General features: G+C 38.6%; 1 long non-coding RNA gene across 1 annotated transcript in view; it reads left to right on the forward strand.

Moving 5' to 3' along the window:
• Positions 1-238: 238 nt before the first annotated feature.
• The window catches only part of LOC103244926 (uncharacterized), a 541863-nt gene continuing 520618 nt past the window's right edge, over positions 239-21483 (forward strand). The window contains exon 1 of the long non-coding RNA XR_005242732.2: positions 239-336. This is a non-coding gene — a long non-coding RNA (uncharacterized lncRNA). The remainder of the gene's footprint in view (positions 337-21483) is intronic.

Below are 21483 nucleotides of genomic sequence, written 5' to 3' on the forward strand. Positions count from 1 at the left end.
ACATTTCTGTTGTTCTAAGCCATTTGGTTTGTTTTCAAATGTTCTTGCAGCCCTAAGCAATGAATATGATACACAATGGGGGATTCCTTTGAAATCGCAAAGGGGGTGGGTGATGATGGACAACTGTAGAAATCCCAAGGTCCAGCTGGGAGAGTGTGTAAGGAGACAGTATTCACCATACATCCCAAAGTGGCACTCTCAAACTAGATGACTGCTCACCGAGTTTTCTTATTGGTACAGATCCTGGATCTCTCAGGCATGAGACTAGAGTGAAAGAGGATAAAATGTCTTCCTACCTTCTCTCTGGGTTGTTCCGTTTGATGAACCCACGCATGGGTAAGGATTTTTTTTTTCTTTATCCAGTTTCATAAGCCATAGAGTTGTGAGAAATTCCTCCCAGATTTTGGCAATAGTGTATCTGTTCAACTTTATTTTAAGCTCTTTTTCAGTTGTTATTATGTGTGAATATTCATGAGACTTTTTGTTAGAAGTTAGGAGGATCTGCACCAAAGATACCTCTTTAATTTCCCCTATTTTTTTTTTTCTATCTTTTAAATTGTAGGTCTAAGTGAAGAAGGTTTAGAGAATAAGGGCAAAATGGGCACCAAGTGAGACCTCAGGTCATGTTGGGATTTACTCTAAAAATGTGTCAGCTTTCTTCTCCCTTTCCCCTGTATTATGAGACAATTTTCCTATTTCTAGAGACTTCTAGATTATCTACAGCTATCTTTACATAGGTACTGCAGTCTTAATTAACAAGTTATAGAACTGAACATTTTCCCTTTTGTAATATCTTGGTTAGTCCTTGAATTATGTAATATGTAAATAGCATGAAGCCACTTCAAAGAACTTTGAAAGTACAATTATGCACTGAAGTACTAAGCCAACAGAATTAAGAGTAAACGAATGTGACTGCTTTTGAATAATAATTCAAAGGATTTAATGGAGGTAAGCTAGTAAACAAGTGTAAGAGACTGAAGACATAATCTTGGACTTTGAAATACTTTTGAGAGCATTTTGAGCAATAGTTTGTTAGCTTGAAATTTATTTCAAATGTCTATCCCAGGAATGTAATTGAAGGAAAAATGGTTAGTCTAATTTAGAACTTTATGCTCTATTTTCAACTTTGAAAAAGCTAAAAAAGAATCCTGTTAGGGCCATAACGAAAGGGTTTTCTTTAAAAAAAAAAATCAGAAGTCTTTCTTTATTTTACTTATGTTGAAGATATGTTTTTTGATTAAAATGCAGTAAAAGCTATACTAGAGGAAATTTAAAGGCATTTGTTCTCAAAGATAAGGTATTTACAAATGAAGGCTATCCAAGATAATTTAAAAAGCAGTGAGACTTGATGAGGGGAAATCAGTGTTTCATTTTTGTTATGTTATTGCCGTCAATCAACTCTGCAGAGAAAAACAAAGAAGAAAGAAACAACAAAAGGACAAAGTCATTTATCTTTAAATGTTCAAAAGGTGCAGGTACTGTCTCTGCATTGGTTTGTAAATGAAAAGATTTTTCTTCTTTTTACTTATTTTCGTAGACCTCCCTAAACAAGGGGAAAGTATGATTTAGAAGATTCAGAGTCAATGAAAATTGGTGTGTGTAGGAGCTTATAGAATTAATTTTAGTTGCTAGACCTTTAATACCAAGGTGTGTCCTATACACTGTGCCCTTTTAAATAATCCTTTTACGTTGCTCAGGGCAGATATATTTTGAAAGTGGCGCCTCTATTAACCTTAGCTGTATGTCTTTTAGAAAAGAAGAAAAACTCACTGGAATTCTATTTTGAATGCTACTCACGCTGAACAATTGTCACAGAACATTAGCTTGAAATCTAAATGAAGTCTTGACTATTCTTTTCAGGTAGGAGAGAAACAAGGCAGGGAAGAAAAACAAAGATGCTTCTCACTCTGAATTTCTATTATGATCTTGTGATGTTATATAGGAGCATCTCGAGGAAACTCAAGAATCAAAACAAGACACTTTAAAAGGGGGAGAGAATTATTTATGCAAGTCACAGTGCCAGACAGCTAGATGACAGTAACTAATGTTTCTTGAGTGCTTATCCGATGCCAGAAAAGCACTAAATAAATGCATTCCATGCCTCACTTCTGTTTCCTCCCAGTCTCTCATCCTCATAGGACCCCCACCTAATATCATCATGCCAGTTTTACAGATGAAGAAACTCCCAGCACTTTAGGAGGCCGAGGTGGGAGGATCGCTTGAAGTTAAGAGTTTGAGACCAGTCTGGGCAACATAGCAAGATCCTGTCTCTAAATAAATAAGTAAATAAGCCAGACATGGCAGCATATGCCTGTAATCCCAGCTACTTGGGGAGCTGAGGTGGGAGGATCACTCGAGCCTAGGAGTTGGAGTCTGCAGTGAGCAATGATGGTGCCACTGTACCCCAGCCTAGGCATCAGAGTGAGACCTTATCTCTTAAAAAGAAAGGAAAAAATTGAGGCACAGAGAAGTTAAGAAACTTGGCTGGGGTTCTCACCACTAGTGAATGGTGGACGTAAGATTTAACCCTTCGGACTGCCTCCCTGGACCTTATTCTTAACAACTCTCTATGCTTCTTGTAACACCTCCTCCATCTCAGATCTGATTGAGAAGTGTAGAAGATGTAAAGTTCAGTGAATGAGTTGGCTGATTATTTATAAGTTTCCAGATGTGCGATGCTGTGTGGACTGTGGTGGGCGTGTATTGATTTTGTCTGTTCAGCATCTCCTCTCTCTTATTTTGGTATCCATATCCCGATTTTGCCTAGGGGAACTATCCTTCCCTCATCATGTTTGTCTTGGTGCTTTGCATTTCCTTGGCTAATGGGTAGATATGAGACATAAGCTAGCCTGATCACATGCTCTGTTCCTGGAGTTTGAATCTTGAGGGGGATGATAAAGATCTAAAATAGTTGCAGGGTTCTTTTATCCTGATAGAAGTGTCTGGTGGAGACTGACGGTTCTTGCAATGAACCGTGATTACTGAAACCGCTCTGCTTGGGCCTTCTCATAAGTCTGGGGTGTTGGCGTTTCTGTAGGCTGTCCCTTGTCCCTCCCATGCATTCCTTTCTGCCTTAAGAGAACCAGATTCTATTTATTTTCTTGCAACCAAAGAACGTTAACAGAATCACTGACAACGGTTTCTTTTTCATAAGACTGACTTAGTGGTGGTGTGGGGAGCCTCCAGCAGTTCAGCTTGTAACACCATGACTAGGGTTCACAGCTTGTGGGAAAGGTGTAAGAGAGTTTTGGGCCTGTTGCTTTCTTTTCTTCCATGCATGCATCTGCCACTTTGTGTCAAAAAAGTAAATTTTTTTTGGTAGAGATGAATTTTTGGTAGAAATGAATTCTGGTTTCACTTAGAAGCTCATGGTGTCCAGTAGTGAGAAACAGGCAAAACACAAAAGAGTCAGGTTCTGGTATTAGCTTGCTGTTATAAAAACTCTATTAGGCTCTTCTTAACACATGTATCTTTCAAATAAAAAAAATAGTCTTACTTGAGACCAGGCATGGTGGCTTACGCCTGTAATCCCAGCTCTTTGGGAGGCCGAGGTGGGTGGATCGCCTTAGGTCAGGGGTTCGAGACCAGCCTGACCAACATAGTGAAACTCCGTCTCTACGAAAAATACAAAATTAGCCAGGTACGGTGGTAGGGCGCCTGTAACCCCAGCTACTCTGGAGGCTTAGGCAGGAGAATTGCTTTAACCCAGGAGGTGGAGGTTGCAGTGAGCCGAGATAGCGCCATTGCACTCTAGCCTGGGCAATAAGAGTGGAACTCCATCTCAAAAAAAAAAAAAGAAAAAAAAAAGTCTTGACAGACATATATATATATATAGAGAGAGATATATGTAAGATACACATGATACAAAGTATATATGATACTATATATAAGATATATATGATATGACATATATACCAGTTTATATACAGATATATAAAGTGGCTAAAATTATTATTTAATTTTTTAAAAAATTTCAATAACTTTAAGAGTAGCATGGCTTTTGGTTACATGGATGAATTGTATGGTGATGAAGTCTAGGATTTTAGTGTACTGGTCACCCAAGTAGTGTACGTTGTTTCCAAAACGTAGTTTTCCATCCCTCACCTTCCTCCCACCCTCTTCACAATTGTGAATTGTGCTGTGATAAGCATAAGTGTACAGGTGTCTTTTTTATATAATAACTTCTTTTCCTTTGAGTAAATACCCAGTAGTGCAATTGCTGGATCGAATGATAGCTCTGCTTTTAGTGTTATAAGGAATCTCTATACTGTTTTCTGTATAGGCTGTACTAATTTACATTCCCACCAGCATTGTATAAGCATTCCCTTTTTACTATATCAGCATCAACATGTATTGTTATTCCACTTTTTCATAATGGCCATTCTGGTATCTCATTGTGGTTTTAATTTGCATTTCCCTGATCATTAGTGATGTTGAACTTTTTTTTGTTTTGTTTTGTTTTTTTTGTTTTGTTTTGAGAGGGAGTCTCACTCTGTTGCCCAGGCTGGAGTGCAGTGGCAGGATCTCAGCTTACTGCAACCTCTGCCTCCTGGGTTCAAGCAAGTCTCATGCTTCAGCCTCCCCAGTAGCTAGGATTACAGACGTGCGCCACCACATCCAGCTAATTTTTGTAGATTTAGTAGAGATGGGGTTTCACCATGTTGGCCAGGCTGGTCTCAAACCCTGACCTCAAGCGATCCACCCACCTCGGCCTCCCAAAGTGCTGGGATTACAGGTGTGAGTCACCGTGCCCGGTGAACTTTTTTACGTATGTTTTTTGGCCATTTGTATGTCTTCTTTTGAGAAATGTCTACTCATGTCTTTTGGCCACTTTTTAATGGGATTATTTTATTTATAAAATAATCTCTTGCTGATTTGTTTGAGTTCGTTGTGGAGTCTGGATATTAGTCCTTTGTCAGGTGCATGGTTTGCAAATATTTTCTAAAATGGTTAAAACTATTATCACATCTTTGGAGAGTGCAAGCAGACCTATATCATCCTCTGCTTCCTTCTTTCTCTATACTTGCCTGTTAATAATAAGCAACATTTGGCCAGGAGTGGTGCCTTATGCTTGTAATCCCAGCACTTTGGGAGGCCCAGGCGGGGAGATCACTTAAAATCAAGAGTTTGAGACCAGCCTCGCCAACACGGTGAAACCCTTTCTCTACTAAAAATACAAAAATTAGCCTGACCTGGTGACCGGGGCCTGTAGTCCCAGCTACTCCGGAGGCTGAGGCAGGAGGATCACCTGAGCCCGGGAGGTGGAGGTTGCAGTGAGCTGAGATCGTGCCACTGCACTCCAGCCTGAGCGATAGAACAATACCCTGACTCAAAAAAAGAAAAAAATAAAATAATAGGCAACATTCATTGCCTCTGTTTATTGAATTGGCTGTTTTTTTTTTCATGTATCTCATGTGATTTCCCTTGCTTAAAATGCCCTTCTCCAGCTGGGCGCGGTGGCTCACGCCTGTAATCCCAGCACTTCTGGGAGGCCGAGGCAGGCGGATCACAAGGTCAGGAGATCAAGACCATCCTGGTCAACACGGTGAAACCCCGTTTCTACTAAAAATACAAACAATTAGCCGGGCGTGGTGCTGGGCGCCTGTAGTCCCAGCTACTCAGGAGGCTGAGGCAGGAGAATGGCGTGAACTTGGGAGGTGGAGCTTGCAGTGAGCTGAGATCGCACCCCTGAACTCCATCCAGCCTGGGCGACAGAGTGAGACTCCGTCTCCAAAAAAAAAAAAAAAAACCAAAAGTCCTCCAATATGTGCACCCAGCAAACTCCTATTAAGCCTTCAAAAACCTAACTCCAGCATCTTCTCTGTGACCACAGCCTTACCCTATTCTGCCAAGCTTTGTAAATCGCTTTGTCCCCATATGCTAATCTTTGTGAGCTTATCTTACTAGGATATGAATTACATGGTATCTCAGTTATTTAACTCTAAGTTTATTTCCACTGTTTGACTGTGAACTTCCATAGAACAGTTCCTTGCATTTTTGTGTCTGTAGCATATTTTGACATCAAAAAGGCTTGGTAAATATTCAATACACCTTGAAAAAATTCCTGAAACTTGCCATTAAAAGAACTCTATTACTGATGCGCACTATAAATTCAAAACTTTTTTGAAAATGCTAAAAGTCATCCTAAAAATGATGTTTTACAGCTTCTTTTTTCTTCCCTGTTCATACATTTTTGGATTACGTTACTAAGTTTTTAAAGTTGCAGTGCAATCATGGGAAACCATGTCTGTTACCTATACAGTTCATGTCTTCCGGACTTGATGACTGTCATTTTTCCTGCAGACCTTTCTGTATCTCCTACCTCTGAATCCCCAGAAATGTCATTAGCTGTATGTTTGACAAGGCAATGCCACAGCAAGTTAGAGCAGTGAGGGAGAAAAATAAATTCTCAGCACATTTTGTACAAAGCATTCAGAAAACAGACTATGAGATTGCTGAAGGCTATGGATCTATTAAAAGTTGTGATTAACAATGGAAACATATTTTAAAGTTATTGAAACTTTTACTTTTTTTTTTAAAATCAAACTAGCTTTATTTCAGTTTTGGGGGACTATCCTCTCCTAAAGTCCTCCTTTTGGTTGAATTTGTCTTGATTTTAGGAGGCACAGAACTATCTCAAGTAGGAAAACTGAAGATAATAATGAGAGAATGCTCCATCACAGAAGTTGTTGTATTTACATGCAGTTAGATACCTCCTGGTATGTATATACTCTTGGGAGAGATTTTCCCTTCTGTCCATTTCCGGTCTTCTACTACATATGCAAGTGTTTTCCAAAGGGTGTTTTGGGAAATATTGCTTTCTCTAAGTATTAATTAGTGTTGAAGGGTAGAGAAAAAAGCTTTTTCAAGTTAAATTTCATTCGGAAAGCGTGAGATTAAACAATGTGTAACCAGTTTTTCACCATTACATGTGTTAATTGCAGATGAAGCCTAAACCTACTTGACCATAGCACTGTCACAGATGATGTTCCATGGAGGGCACTTAGGAAATGCTGCTCAGATAGTATCATATTAATCTTTCTGTTAAAAGAACAAATTCACACTCATGGCTATTGAATATGCTGTAGCATTGCTAACCTTCGTTCACTTGCTTTCAGCCTCCAGAGAGCCTTAGAATTAATTTGCTGTTTTCTGTTCTCCGTGAATAGGTCTTGCTCAGTCTCTTGCTTGATGACCTTTTTCTAAGTGCTTAGGATACTATGCCTTTATGTTTTTCCTTTCCTTTCCTTTCCTTTTTTTTTTTTTTTCTCGAAATAGCTGATACTAATACCAAAACATTTCCTTCCACAGAACAAAATAACACAACACAACACAAACAAACAAAATCTAAATACCAGTCCTTAATGTCTGTCATAAGAAGTTAGCCAAATTCAACAGGATGAGTTCCATAGTAATAACCCAGGTTTGGTGGGTTCTGAATCTAGTGCTGTCCTGAATTTGCTGACTGGGCAGATCTTGTTGTCTATATAATGAACACATTATACTAATAAGCCTTGTGAGCAAGTTCATTTTTCATGAATTCTACTCATTAATTCAACCCGTATTTACTAAGCATCTTATACTGGTCCTAGGGCCATAGTGACTACAATAGAACAGATGTGAGCTTTTATGAAGGTTTCTATCTGGTAGGGTAGAGAGAAAAAAAAGAGAGAATGACAGTACAGGTGGGTAGGTGCAGTGATGAGTGAAGTTTTATGAAAATACAGAAAGGCCATCTGTATATGCAAAAGATAAGTTATTCATCATAAAAGGAAGTGAGAGGGAAAGGATATTCCAAGCATGGAAGAAAACATATGAATATATTTTTTTATCAATCATATAATTTGTGTCCCTGTATTCTAGGCACTGGAGATAACACAGTTTCTGTTTATATGAGAACACATATAAATAATTGGTTATTTACAGTCAAGTTTGTGAAATGTTAGAAAGAGGTTTCTATGGGGGCACACAGTGGGAAGGATTTGTAGCTAGAACATTATGATATTGCCTGATACACGGTAGCTAAGAGTTATTAGTTGTCAAGTGCTACCTTAAAACATCCCTAAAATAGGTTGATATATATTTACAAGGCAGGGACTCTCTGGGACACAGTTGTTTTCCCAGTGTTGCTGTGACATTTACCACCTACAGCTCAATTCTGTGCAAGGAACCTGTTACTACTGAGGTATCTCAGAGATTCTGTGCTGCTTTTGTTCGTTGGCTCATTGGGTAATTCAAAGGCTTGAGAATCATTTCTTTTTATACTCCTTCTGTGGCTCAGATTTGACCCATTTGCTATTTATATATTTAATAGTGACCGTCTTTGTCACCCGAACACCGCACTTTGGCCACACTGCTTCCTGTTCTTTGAATGTGCCAAATCCCTGCCACTGCTGGGCTTCACACACGTTGTCCTCTACACCTGAGGATGCTTCCTTCTCTCTTTGTTTTGAATAACTCAGTTTACTCACAGTTTAGGTCCTAAGAAGAGGAGTGTTTCTTAGGATTGTCTCAGACCACCCCTTTCCTAGAGTAGGTTAGGATCCTCTGTAGCTTTTTTTCATGCAGTTATTACCATAGCAATTAGCAACACATATAATTATGCTTTTGTTGTTTTTCTTGTTGACTTGACTAAAAGATTGATGAGGGTAGACACTGTGTATCTGTCTGTTACTCCTTGCTGAATCTTCGGTGCCTACTACAGAGCCTCATTATTCTAGTAGGCATCCAGCAAAATAATGTTGGAATGAGTGAATCAATGAAGAGTAAGACAGATGTTTTAGTTTAGTTTTGCAGAGGATCAGAAAGTAGAAAATAATAGGATGGAGTGAAATGTCAAACTAGTAATTCAGATAATAGTAACTACAATTTGGAACATACGTGATGTATCAGTGAGTCAGGTTTTAAAAATTATTGTAAATCCAGACAATAACTCTGCAAGGATAAACTTGAAACTCACAGAGGCAAAGGACCTTGCTAAGGCTCACACTACAGTCTGTGGAGAAGCAAGCATGGACCCAGATCTATGTGACTATAAAACTTCCTTCCACCTTGTCACACATTTCATAACATTTCATTGATAGTTATTGCAGCCTCAGCAGACAGGAAGTGAGTTATAGAGCAGTTACCAATGGCTGGGGGGTATCAAGCAGGCATAATAACCCTGAATGAGTAAGAAGAATGTTGAGACTAGCAAAGTCTGCTAAGACAAGGAGAAACACACTTTGCCCTGAATCTACAGAGATGAAATACAGGGTCTAGTGCATTGGGTGAATGAGGCACAAAGCCTAGGCCAGGATACCAGGATTCAGTGGAACAGGGATCTATTAGAGGTTCTGTTCAGAGAGATCCAGAGGTTGTTACAATCTCAGGGTTGTGATCTAGAAAAGGGGCCTGAAGCATGGGCATTGACAGGAATGTGTGCCTCTGGTCTGTCTAACACGTATTGTGCCTTGTAGACCACCCTCACCAACTCTGCCTCCAACCCAGAGTCAGACCTAACCTCACGACAGAGGCTATCATTCTACACTGATTACACATTTGTTACCACTCATATGCTTAGACTCTTTGCTTCTGGCCTCTCTTTTCTCCCTTTCTTTTTTTAGTGAGCTCCATTTGAAATTCCTGGACTCAGTTACTTCATTTCTCTTTTACTTTCTGCTTGATATATATGTGTAGTGCCATTTAATTTTCAGTCTTAAATTGGCTGAATTTCTTTTCCTGCCAGAAAAATGGCAAGCCCAAATTTAAATGTCCCATGTTGTTTTAATAAGACATATGAGTATACCGTTCCTGCTCGTGCTTCGTTTTACAGAGGGTCTTCTTAAAATACACATATGTATATATTTACATATATATGAATTTATATATATATATCCTGGAATATATATATATCCTAGAATGTATCTATATATATCCCAGAATATATGTATTCTTAAGGTGACTATGTATGTGTGTGTGTGTCTGTGTGTGTATGTGTATAAAGTTTTTTAATATGAGATGTTAAGTGTCTTGAATTGATCCCCGTGGAATTCTTCCATGATGCACAAATTTGATTGTCTGTCAGTTTATTTTTCTACATTTTAATGTTTTTTGAAATAATTTTCCAGTTTATCTGAAATTAAAAATAAGTGTACCCTATTTTTTTCTCCTTTCATAGGCAAAATACGTGTCTTTGGTATGTGGTCTTCGGGTTCGTTTTCTGCCGTGGAGTGTTCAGAGCATTGCTGCCTGCTTTTCCAAACTTTCTTAACCCTGTCTTATGCCTGGGCTCATGGTAATCTGGGTGCAGGAAAGACTTTCTAAATCACTGGTTACACTTCCTTGTTTTTTCTGTGACTTTCAAACTGATAATTTGAAATGAGGTTTTATTTCAATTTGTTTCCCAAAGCAGAAACATTCTGAGATGATGCTGGATAATAATAATCATAATCATAATCATAATAATAATAAACAGCCACAAAATAAGACAAAAATAGCAAAACCATCCCAAATTAGAAATCATAATTTAAAACAATGAAAAAATGTTTGCATCTGCAGTTCTCTTTCTGTGCAAGGACAGTTATTTATCTTGGTTAAGGATTTTTCAATTAAAGAAAATTGGATGATGTTTTAATTTCCCTATGGCCCTTCAACACATTCTATAGAGGTAAAAACAACTTGCAAATTATTATTTTTTCATAAGTTTGAAAATATTTTCTATATTGGACAGCCTGTGTGCGAATCTTTCAGGGCAGTTCTCCCTCATCCACTTTCTTCTCTGTAGAGAGTTTATATTTAGGTGTTATGATGTTAATATTGTTGCTGTCTTTATTACCATCATCGTCATTGCCATCAGTCTTATACTTTTAACCAAAGCCAGCCATTGTCAAGGATTATCATCCCTAAATTCTAAATACATAATTTCTCTTTACAAGAAAAGTTCCTTTCTTTAACTTAATTTGAACATACAGAAAGAGTTAAAAACAGAGTTACCAATTGATCCAGCAATCCCATTTATGGATATATACCCAAAGGAATATAAATCATCCTACCATGGAGACACATGCATGCGAATTTTCATTGCAGCACTATTCACAATAGCAAAGACATGGAATCAATCTAAATGCCCATCGATGACAGATTACATAAAGAAAATGTGGTACATATACACCATGGAATACTATGCAGCCATAAACAAGAATGATATCATGTCTTTTGTGGGAATATGAATGGAGCCGAAGACCATTATCCTGAGTGAACTAACACAGGAATAGAAAACCTCATGTTCTCATGTATAAGTGGGAGCTAAATGATGAAAACTATTGGGTATTAGGCTTAGTACCTGAGTGACAAAATAATCTGTACACCAATCTCCCATGACATGAGTTTACCTGTATAACAAACCTGCACATGTACCCCTGAACTTAAAATAAAAATTAAAAGCAAAAAACAAAAAAAGAAAGCTGCCTAAATACATTTAGCTCCCAAACAGATCCATTCTCAACAGTTGTTTCCCCTCATTTTACTAAAAGCAGCAGAATAATATATTTGATGCCATAATTTCAGGTGGGCAATGTTGACATAATAAAGCTCAAGCCTGGCATGCTAAATAATCTTTCTTTCTCTTCCGCTGATATTTCTAGAGGCCATAGTAGACATCACCAAGCAATCAGAAAACATCTCCTCTACCCCAGATATTGTTAATCTAACCAGAAGTTTTCCTTCTACCCAGGAGAACCCAGATATGCTTTTTTTTTTTTTTTTTTTCTTTTGAGATGGAGTCTTGCTCTGTCGCCCAGGCTGGAGTGCAGTAGCAGTGGCCTGATCTTGGCTCACTGGAACCTCCTTCTCCGAGGTTAAAACAATTCTCCTGCCTCAGACTCCTGAGTAGCTGGGACTACAGGCACATGCCACCACACCTGGCTAATTTTTGTATTTTTAGTAGAGATGGGATTTCACCATGTTGGTCAGGCTGGTCTCGAACTCCTAACCTTGTGATCCGCCCGCCTCGGCCTCCCAAAGTGCTAGGATTACAGGCGTGAGCCACCGTGCCCAGCCCAGATATGCTTTTGAAATTCTCAACATGGAGCTTCAGGATCCCCTACCAATTGATCCTAGTTGGCATATGACGTGATTATGAGATTCTCCTTCCTTCCACAGGCCTTGAGACAGCAGCAGCATTCTCTCTTCCTCTTTTGCTATCTTTATCTTCTTCGGCCATTGTTCTCTTTGAGATGATAAAAGCAAAAGAGATTTGTGTTTCAACCACAACACAAAAAGAAGGCAATGGAGGACAATGATAACCACCCAATGTAGTTAAAAAAAAGCAAAAATCTAATAACTCTGAGTCACAGAATATGGACTAGGCTTTCTAACTATACTTTGGGTTAATGACTTAGTTTTGCAGGACTTCAGTTTCCCTACTTAAACATGAAGATTAGAATACCTTCTTTATACAAATATGAGAATTTTGTAAATATTAAAATAAAATGAAACAATAAATGCAAAACCTCTTGTATAAAAAAAACACTAAGTGCCACGTTATGAAATTATCCTTTGGTTAGAGCAGTGTACTCATTAATCCAAGCTTATTACATTCCATTTCCAAAGTGGTTTCTTTTACACAAATCTCTATCACCCAACCACCCTGACCATAATAAATTGAATTTGAAATGAACGTCTGATTCTTAGTCAGCAATTCACGAGACAACCTCTTTTCTATGTGGTAGTTCCAAGGGAACTATAGACCAAGTAATAGTATCCTAATGGAGAAGTCTTGACCACTGACAAGTCATGAGACCAATCAGATCTTTTCTTCTAGAGTTTAGATTCAAGCCTTATGTGAATATTCAGGTAACTGTGGGAGCAGAGGCCAAAAGATAAGACGGAGAAATAAGCATGATTTTTCTAAAAGGAGAGATTTGAAGAATGAAAGAAATTCTTCTGCTTCCTTTGAAGAAGCCAACTGCCATGTTGCAGAGAGGCCCACACAGCAGGGATCCGAGGATGCCATCTGGGTGGCCCTAGGGTGGTTGTTGGCCAAGGGTTAGCAAGACATCAGAGAAGATTCACTTGGACCCATGCAGTTTTCCCTGTGTTACCAAGTTGCCTTGCCCACTACTGCCCTGTTTTATAAGAAAATTCTAACTATAGAAAAAAGTGGCTCTTGGAAAAACACACATAATGATCTCTTTAGGTAATTAGCCTAGTTCTACTTCAAATTACAATGGAACTGTCCACCTGTGGTCTTTGTGTCCCTCTTTCCTTTTATCCCTGCATGGATAATATTAATCATTGTTTTAAAATGTTGAGTCTGTGGTTTTTCTATCTACACCATTCTCAAGCTTTAGAAGACTCTGAGGGCTCTGTACCATCCCTGATCCTTCAGCCAGCCCCTTGGATTCTGTGAGCACCCCAGTATTCCTTTTTAAGCTTCAGCTAGTTCTGGATATATTCTTCCCACTTGAAACAAAGAGAGTTTTATTTCTTTAAAATTCATAGCATTATATACATTTTCTAAGAAAGCTATTAATGTTCATAATTTAGGGAAAGAGACACAGCTCAATTATTTGCCAAAGTTCTCACATTATTGGATCTCGGAAGATCTACTCCAAAACCCATATTCTTTCAGTCCCACTGAACTGAAAGCTTTCTAAATTATTTCTCTCAAACTAAAAGCTCCTTCCAAATTCTTTCTCTGCTTCCCACCTCCCTTCATCTCTCCCTCCCTTCTCTTTTTTCTTCCTTTCTTTTAAATATTTATTGAGTGAGATTAAATGGAAGATTTCTTTTTTTTTTTTTTTTTGAGACCGAGTCTCGCGGTGTCACCCAGGCAGGAGTGCAGTGGTGTGATCTTGGCTCATTACAACCTCTGCCTCCCAGGTTCAAGCAATTCTCCTGCCTCAGTCTCCTGAGTAGCTGGGACTACAGGCATTCGCCACCATGCCCAGTTAATTTTTGTATTTTCAGTAGAGATGGGGTTTCAACATGTTGGCCAGGCTGGTCTCGAACTCCTGACCTCATGTGATCCACCTGCCTCATCCTCCCACAGTGCTAGGATTAAAGGCATGAGCTACCATGCCTGGCCTAAATGGAAGATTTCTGTGGAACTCTCCTAATTTGAGTGACAAAATGGTATACACTCAAGAACAAGACTGCTCAGGAAGCCCTTCACCATTTCAGATTCTTTAGCTAACACATGAGTATTATTGAGCCTCTTCACTCTGCACAGCACTGTATTCGTAAAAAGATATGTAACAGGCAATGAAAAGAGAAATAATACCACAATGATTTACAATCTACTTGGGAAGATGGTACCTAAACCTAAATTATATAATATGTATACACACACATACACACACATATATATCATTGCATGGTTAACAGGCTTGATCGCGAAGTTAGGCAATTTCAAAACAACTGCAAAGATAATCTTGGGTGCTGATTGGGTTGATCTAGTAATATGTACAAAAGGAGTTAGAGTTTGCTGTGTTTGGAAGTCATTGGGGAAATAGTCTTATGACATTTCTATACCTTTCCTACCATCTTACTCCTGTGCATTTACCTCTCAAAGGACCAGAGATGTCACACATTTATCCAGCATTTACTGAGCACTTAGTGGGTGCCAGGAGCTGTGCTAAGTGCTAGGAATAAAGGCATGATGGAGGCTTCAGTTTCTAGGACAGATGAATTGCTTTATCAAAACATCGGTACATTCTTCTCATTCCTTTCCAGAAAACTTGACATTCTTACTTTTCTAAATACTATTCATATGTTTTCCTTTTGCCCTCACTTTATATCCTAGGCCAAAGTCCCCAAAGAAGGTAATAATCAAAGAACAGGAGTCTTCTAAGCAATGGGTCTCTTCCACATCATTGGTGGGCAGGGGAGCACCAGAGCTTCATTTAAAAGCATTTCAGGGGAAGCAAGCTGGTAGCTGGGGAGGAGATTAGAAAATTTGTCCTAAAACTATATGGCACAGCAGGCACACTAATTTTATTTAGATTCTGTATTTGAGTTAGTTTGGGGAAAGAGGGAAAAAAGAAGGTGGAGAATATCGATAAAAATCGACAATTTCCCTGAGCTACCCCTTGGGGCTGGTATGGTTGGTAGGACTGAGAAACGTTCTACTGTTTCTACAGCTGAGTATCTTATGAACTGAGAGCCATCTCGAAAATTTAAGGAAAAGCAGTTTCTATAGCAACACTCAAACCTTTTGAAGTGTGAATAGATAATCCTTTCTTATAACCAAAAATACAGAGGGATGGAAATGTATTAAAGGTATATTTCATACAACCTGAGTAATATATATTCAGGTGAAGTATGTTCCTTCCATGACATGTCATATACCTGACATAAATTCTAGAGCATTAAGTACTGATGTACCTCAATGGCTTAATTAGCTTTTGTATTCAGACTGCTAGGAGCATTACCATCATGTTTAGGGACATGTATTGTGGAGACTAACTCTCTGGATTCATATCCTGGCTCAGACACTAATTATACTCTCACTTTTTTAGTTGATTGACCTATCAGCTCCTGAATTTCTCACCTTTGCAATGAAAGCAAACATAATATCTTCTCATAGTGTTTTTGCCCATGTTAAGGAAATGAACACGTATAAATAGCTTAGAATAGCACCCAGTAAATAATAATGGTTGAATAAATATTAACTATTATCATTAGCAAGTTTTTCAGAGACTAAACAGCTTTCTCTTTTTACAGATACAATTGAAATTCATAGTACATTTAAATCAATACAAGTTTAACCATCATTTCTTGGCCACCTGTGTTACACAAGGCATCATAATAGACACTGTTGGTAATTAAAAATGAACGTTACATCATTTCTGCCTTAAATTGGGTATTATTCAGTGGAAAAAGAGGAAAGAGATGCAGAAAACCACTAACATCCCAGATTCCAGCGGCAGAAGGGCTTTATAGAGGTTCGCATTCTCAGCTCCTCTTCTCTTGTGGCTTTAACTCGAGATACGCTAGCCTACATTTGGTTTCAGAAACACCAAGCTTATTCGTGCCTCGGAACCTTTACATATGCTATTTCTCTGCTGGATTGTGCTGTCTCAGTTCTCATATGCTGGTTCCTTCTGGTCAGTCAGGTCTCAGCTGAGATGTCATCTCCTTGGGGAGGCTTTCCCAAAACACCCTTTCAAAAACTGGTTCCTCCTTGTCATTATCTATCAGAGCACCCTATTGTATTATTGTCACCATTTTCACAATTTATAATTATTGATTTTAATGAACTTGTTTAATTACCTGTCTCATTGACTAGACTGAAGTTTCATGAAGAAAGTGACTATTTCTGTTTTATTCATGGGTTTTTTCCCCAGTGCATTTCACAGGGTCTGATATCTAGTAGGTATTTATTGAATAAATGAATGAATGAATGAATATAGTGAATGGAAACGTAGAGCAGGAATTAGTAGTTTTGACTAGGAACTCCACCAAGTATTTTAAATTATAATTTTATTTATTATTATTATTATTAATTTTATGTTATTTTTGAGACAGGATCTTACACTGTCACCCAGACTGGAGTGCAGTGGCATGATCTCGGCTCATTCAACCTCAACCTCCCAGTTTCAAGTGATCCTCCCACCTCAGCCTCCCGAGTAGCTGGAACTACAGGCGTGGGCCACCACACCCAGCTAATTTTTGTATTTTTTGTAGAGACAGGGTTTAACCATGTTGCCTAGGCTGGTCTCTTAACTCCTGAGCTCAACTAACCACCCGCCTCAGCCTCCCCAAAGTGCTGGGATTACAGGCATGAGGCACCACGCCAGCCTTCCATCAAGCTTTTAAGAGAAAGGTGGACAATGTGGAATTGACTTTGTAGCGCTCAAGAGCAGCATGAGGAAACACAGGAGGATTTTGATGCCCTTATTTGCCTTCTGTTCTATCATCTGATTTTTATTTTTTTAAATTTTTTTTGAGACGGAGTCTCACTCTGTCGCCCAGGCTGGAGTGCAGTGGTGTGATCTCAGCTCACTGCAAGCTGCGCCTCCCAGGTTCACGCCATTCTCCTGCCTCAGCCTCCCGAGTAGCTGGGACTACAGGCGCCTGCCACCTCGCCCGGCTAATTTTTTGTATTTTGTTTAGCAGAGATGGGGTTTCCCCGTGTTAGCCAGGATGGTCTCGATCTCCTGACCTCGTGATCTGCCCGCCTCGGCCTCCCAAAGTGCTGGGATTACAGGCGTGAGCCACCGCGCCCGGCCCCATCTGATCTTTAACGCACAATTGCAAGGTCATGTTTCAAGTTTCCTGCATATTCGCAGAGCCAGCTTCACCTTTCCTAGCCCCTGTTATTGTGTAACTTTTCTTTTCGTAGGCTTGTTATTCCAATCTTGTTATCCTTCCACTTAGAGAAAGGTACCAGAATGGAGTGCCATCTTGTTGCCCTAAGGATCAAAGCAGGAGATTTCGTTAAAACATTCATACTCTCGCTCAAATTATGCATTCATCAGGGACTGCATAGATAGCACAATCATGTTTATGCAGCTGAGAGCAAGAAAAGATCAGGTGACTGATGGAGATCACTTAGCTAGGAGCTATGGGCTTCCATTAACTATGATAACCACAGTCTAATTTCAATGCTGCTGAATGAGGGCTGTAAGATAATTAGGAAGAGTGCAGGCCAGAATGCCAGTGCGCATTTCTCCTCAATTAATACAGCGTCATCAAATAGGTTATATTAAAAACAGACACTGTATGATACAAGATCATGGATTGGCTTAATTAATATGAATCAACAAGCAGAGTCAGAGCCTGCATTAACCTTGGCAGCAGCTGAGAGTTTGGGAAAAGTAACTGAGTAAGAATCATCTGGTGGTGAATAAATCTGTGCTCATAAAATAGCTTCTGAAATGGAGTCTGGCTGTTGGGCATTGATGTAAATATTGTGACCACACTGGGTCTTTCTCGCAAGGGTGCTTTTCTGGGAATACCCAGTAGGGTGGTGTTCCAGAGCAGTGGAGGGAACCTGACTCCTGAAAGACAAATGCATGGTTCCAAGTTCACTGGTGGAGAAAAATCAATAAAAAGTTCAAGATTTTCTAACTCTGATAGCAAAAAGGAATCCCGAAATTAAAGCAAAAGTAAAATGCACGAAAAGGTCAAGACTTAGAAGTGATATTGTCTAATATTTTAAGCAATGCATCGTACAGCATTTCTGATAAAGTGGCTCTCTAGCCCCACTTTACATCTCTCTAGTGAGCTCTTAGCTCAGAAGTCCCACATTCCATTTTATGAAGATTTTGGGGTATCTTACTTCCTAGGCCAGGGAGAAACTTTTGTTCTGGTTTCAGGGATATTCTAGGAAATCTCCAGTTATTTCTAGTACATTCATTTTTGGGTTGCCAGATTTAGCAAATAAAAATATAAATGCCCTGTTAAATTTGAATTTCAGATAAACATGTGATATTTGGGACATACCTATACTAAAAAAAATTGTTTTCTGAAATTCAAATTTAACTGGGTGTCCTGTATTTTATCTGGCAACAACCACACATTGTTTTAATTTGCTTTGTTTTTAAGTGGGATATCTTCTGCATTCACAGTGAAGAAGAATGCCAAAATATGTTAAAACCAAAACAAAAACAGCATACCTCTATCTAACATTTTTCTGAGTTAACTAACAGAAAAATAAAATGAATACGACTCAATTTCATGCCCTCAAAGGGTTCAGTGTATACCACGGAAGCCGGACTTCAAAGAGTATAATTCTACAATTGTTTAACATACTATACTAGTAGTATATTCATGAAAAAATAAGGTCACACAGGAGGGAGTGATCCCAAAATAGTTGAGGATTACTTTTCCAATTAGGGAATAAGAATATCTTACACTAACAATGTATTCCATGCTTTTCTGCCATGCCCAGTTTATTTTCACAAAGATTAGTTCTTAAAAGGGTATAGAATAATAGACTAACTTCTTGGGAATCAGCATTCAGGCAATCATAGTATATCGTTAATAACCTTTAATAGAACATTCAGAAAGCAATCTTAAAATTTGTAAAAGTGGTTATTTGGTAGAAATGATTCCATAATTATAACCAATTATATAGAGACGATTGTAGCACTGATCGGTCCATTGGGACTGTCAATGTATATGGATCACCTTTGTGCTGATTGAGAGAAAATGGGTAGCTCTGATATGAGCCAATTTTGTAGCTTCTAAAAGACATTTCCATTATTTAAGTAAAGAAAAACAATACAAAAGAAAAAAATCAACATGTTTTCTGTGTTCTTAATATTTAATGACTCCTTTCTTTCTTTCTTTTTTTTTTTTTTTTTTTTTTTTGAGACGGAGTCTCGCTCTGTCGCCCAGGCTGGAGTGCAGTGGCCTGATCTCAGCTCACTGCAAGCTCCACCTCCCGGGTTCACGCCATTCTCCTGCCTCAGCCTCCCGACTAGCTGGGACTACAGGCGCCCGCCACCTTGCCCGGCTAGTTTTTTGTATTTTTTAGTAAAGACGGGGTTTCACCGTGTTAGCCAGGATGGTCTCGATCTCCTGACCTCGTGATCCACCCGTCTCGGCCTCCCAAAGTGCTGGGATTACAGGCTTGAGCCACCGCGCCCGGCGACTCCTTTCTTTCTTAAAGAAATTTTTGGAGACTTGATCTTGCACCATCACTGTACCACTAAGATCAACTTTCACTGTTTCATAGAAACCCAATGTATGCATATTTTTTAGTTTTGTCATTCAGGATTGACCAACTGTTGCTGATTAAGCTTAGATTTGGCAAAGGTTCAGAGAAAGTAGTATTTCCACATATTAGCAGTACCTAATTTATATTAAATGCTAAATAAATATTTGTTGGGTAAATACTGGTTAAATGAACACTCTCTTACACAGAGTAAGTCTTTGACCTGAGACTGGGTAAGTTATAAAGACAAGAGATGTAATTCACTCATGGTTCTGCAAGCATTATAGGAAGCATGGTGCTGGCATCTGCCTTGCTTCTGGTGAGGTCTCAGGAAGTTTTCAGTTACTGTGGAAGGTGAAGGGGGAGCTGGCGTATCACATGGGGAGAGTGGGAGCAAGAGAAAGCAGGCAGAGGTGCCACACTCTTTTAAACAACCAGATCTCTCTTGAACTCAGAGTAAGATCTTGCTCATTACTGCAAGAATGGTGCGAAACCATCTGTGAGAGATCTGCCCTGTGATCCATCATCTCCCATCTCCCACCTCCAACATGGGGCATTACATTTTAACAGGAGATTTGGAGGGGACAGATGTCCAAACTGTGTCACACAGCAATTTTATTTGTAGGAATATGAATGAAGAAAATAATAATAATCATGTGAAATATGAAATAATTTAGGAATAAGACAGTGCAGAATTTTATAATGGCTAAAAAAAGGGAAGGAAGCTAAGCAAAGGTAGGTTATTGAATTTAAAATATTATGGCTATCAGGATGCTGAGGCAGGAGAATCGCTTGAACCCGGGAGTGGAGATTTCAGTGAGCTGAGATCGTGCCACTGCACTCCAGCCTGGGCAACACAGCAAGACTCCTTCTCAAATAAATAAATAAATAAAATAAAATACTATGGCTACATTATATAATGAGCTATTGACCAGCCATTAAAATTATTGTACAAGATGCACATTTATTGACATAGAAAAGCATTCGCAATATATTATTAAAAAAAAAAAAACAAAAGCAATTTACCAGGGGCAGATATTCTAGTATCCCAGCATATATGAGTGTGTGTGTGCACGCGCATGTGCACTTAAGTATATGAAAAAAAGCCTTGAAATGTCTATATCAAATATTAAAATTGATTATCTCTGAATGACAGGATTCTTGATAACATTTTTTTCCTTTTTGTTGTTTTTAATTTAATTTTGAGTTCCGGGATACATGTGCAGGACATGCAGGTTTGTTACATAGGTAAATGTGTGCCATGGTGGTTTGCTGCACCCATCACTTAGGTAGTAAGCTCCACATGCATTAGCTATTTATCCTGATGCTCTTCCTCAATATGTTTCTACACCAATTTATTTCTCCTTTCTTCCACTCCAATAACATGTTAGATCCTTAGATATGGTTTCACAGGTTGGAGGCTTTTTTAGTTTTTGCAGTCTTTCCCTCTCTCTTCTTTAAATTGAATAATTTCGATTGCTGCATCTTCAATTTCACTGGCTCTTTCTCGTTCATCTCCATTATGCTATTTTGTCCATCCAGTAAATTTTTCTGATTTTTCATTTCTCAAATTTCCACTCGATTCTTTTTTATAGTTTCAATTTTGCTTCTGAAAACTTTTATATATCCATTCATTTCAATGTGTTTATCTTTATCTAATGGATAATTCTTATAATAGCTACTTTAAGGTCTTTGATAATCCCAACATCTGGGTTATCTCAGGCTTGGTATCTGCTGAGTATCTATTTTCTTAGATATTGGTTAGACAATTTTGGTTCTTTGTATATTGAATGCTTTTGGTTTGTATCCAGAATATTTTTAATATCATGTTGATAGAT

This window comes from Chlorocebus sabaeus, chromosome 23, assembly GCF_047675955.1.
Source record: "Chlorocebus sabaeus isolate Y175 chromosome 23, mChlSab1.0.hap1, whole genome shotgun sequence".
In the NCBI taxonomy this organism is placed as follows: Eukaryota; Metazoa; Chordata; class Mammalia; order Primates; family Cercopithecidae; genus Chlorocebus; species Chlorocebus sabaeus.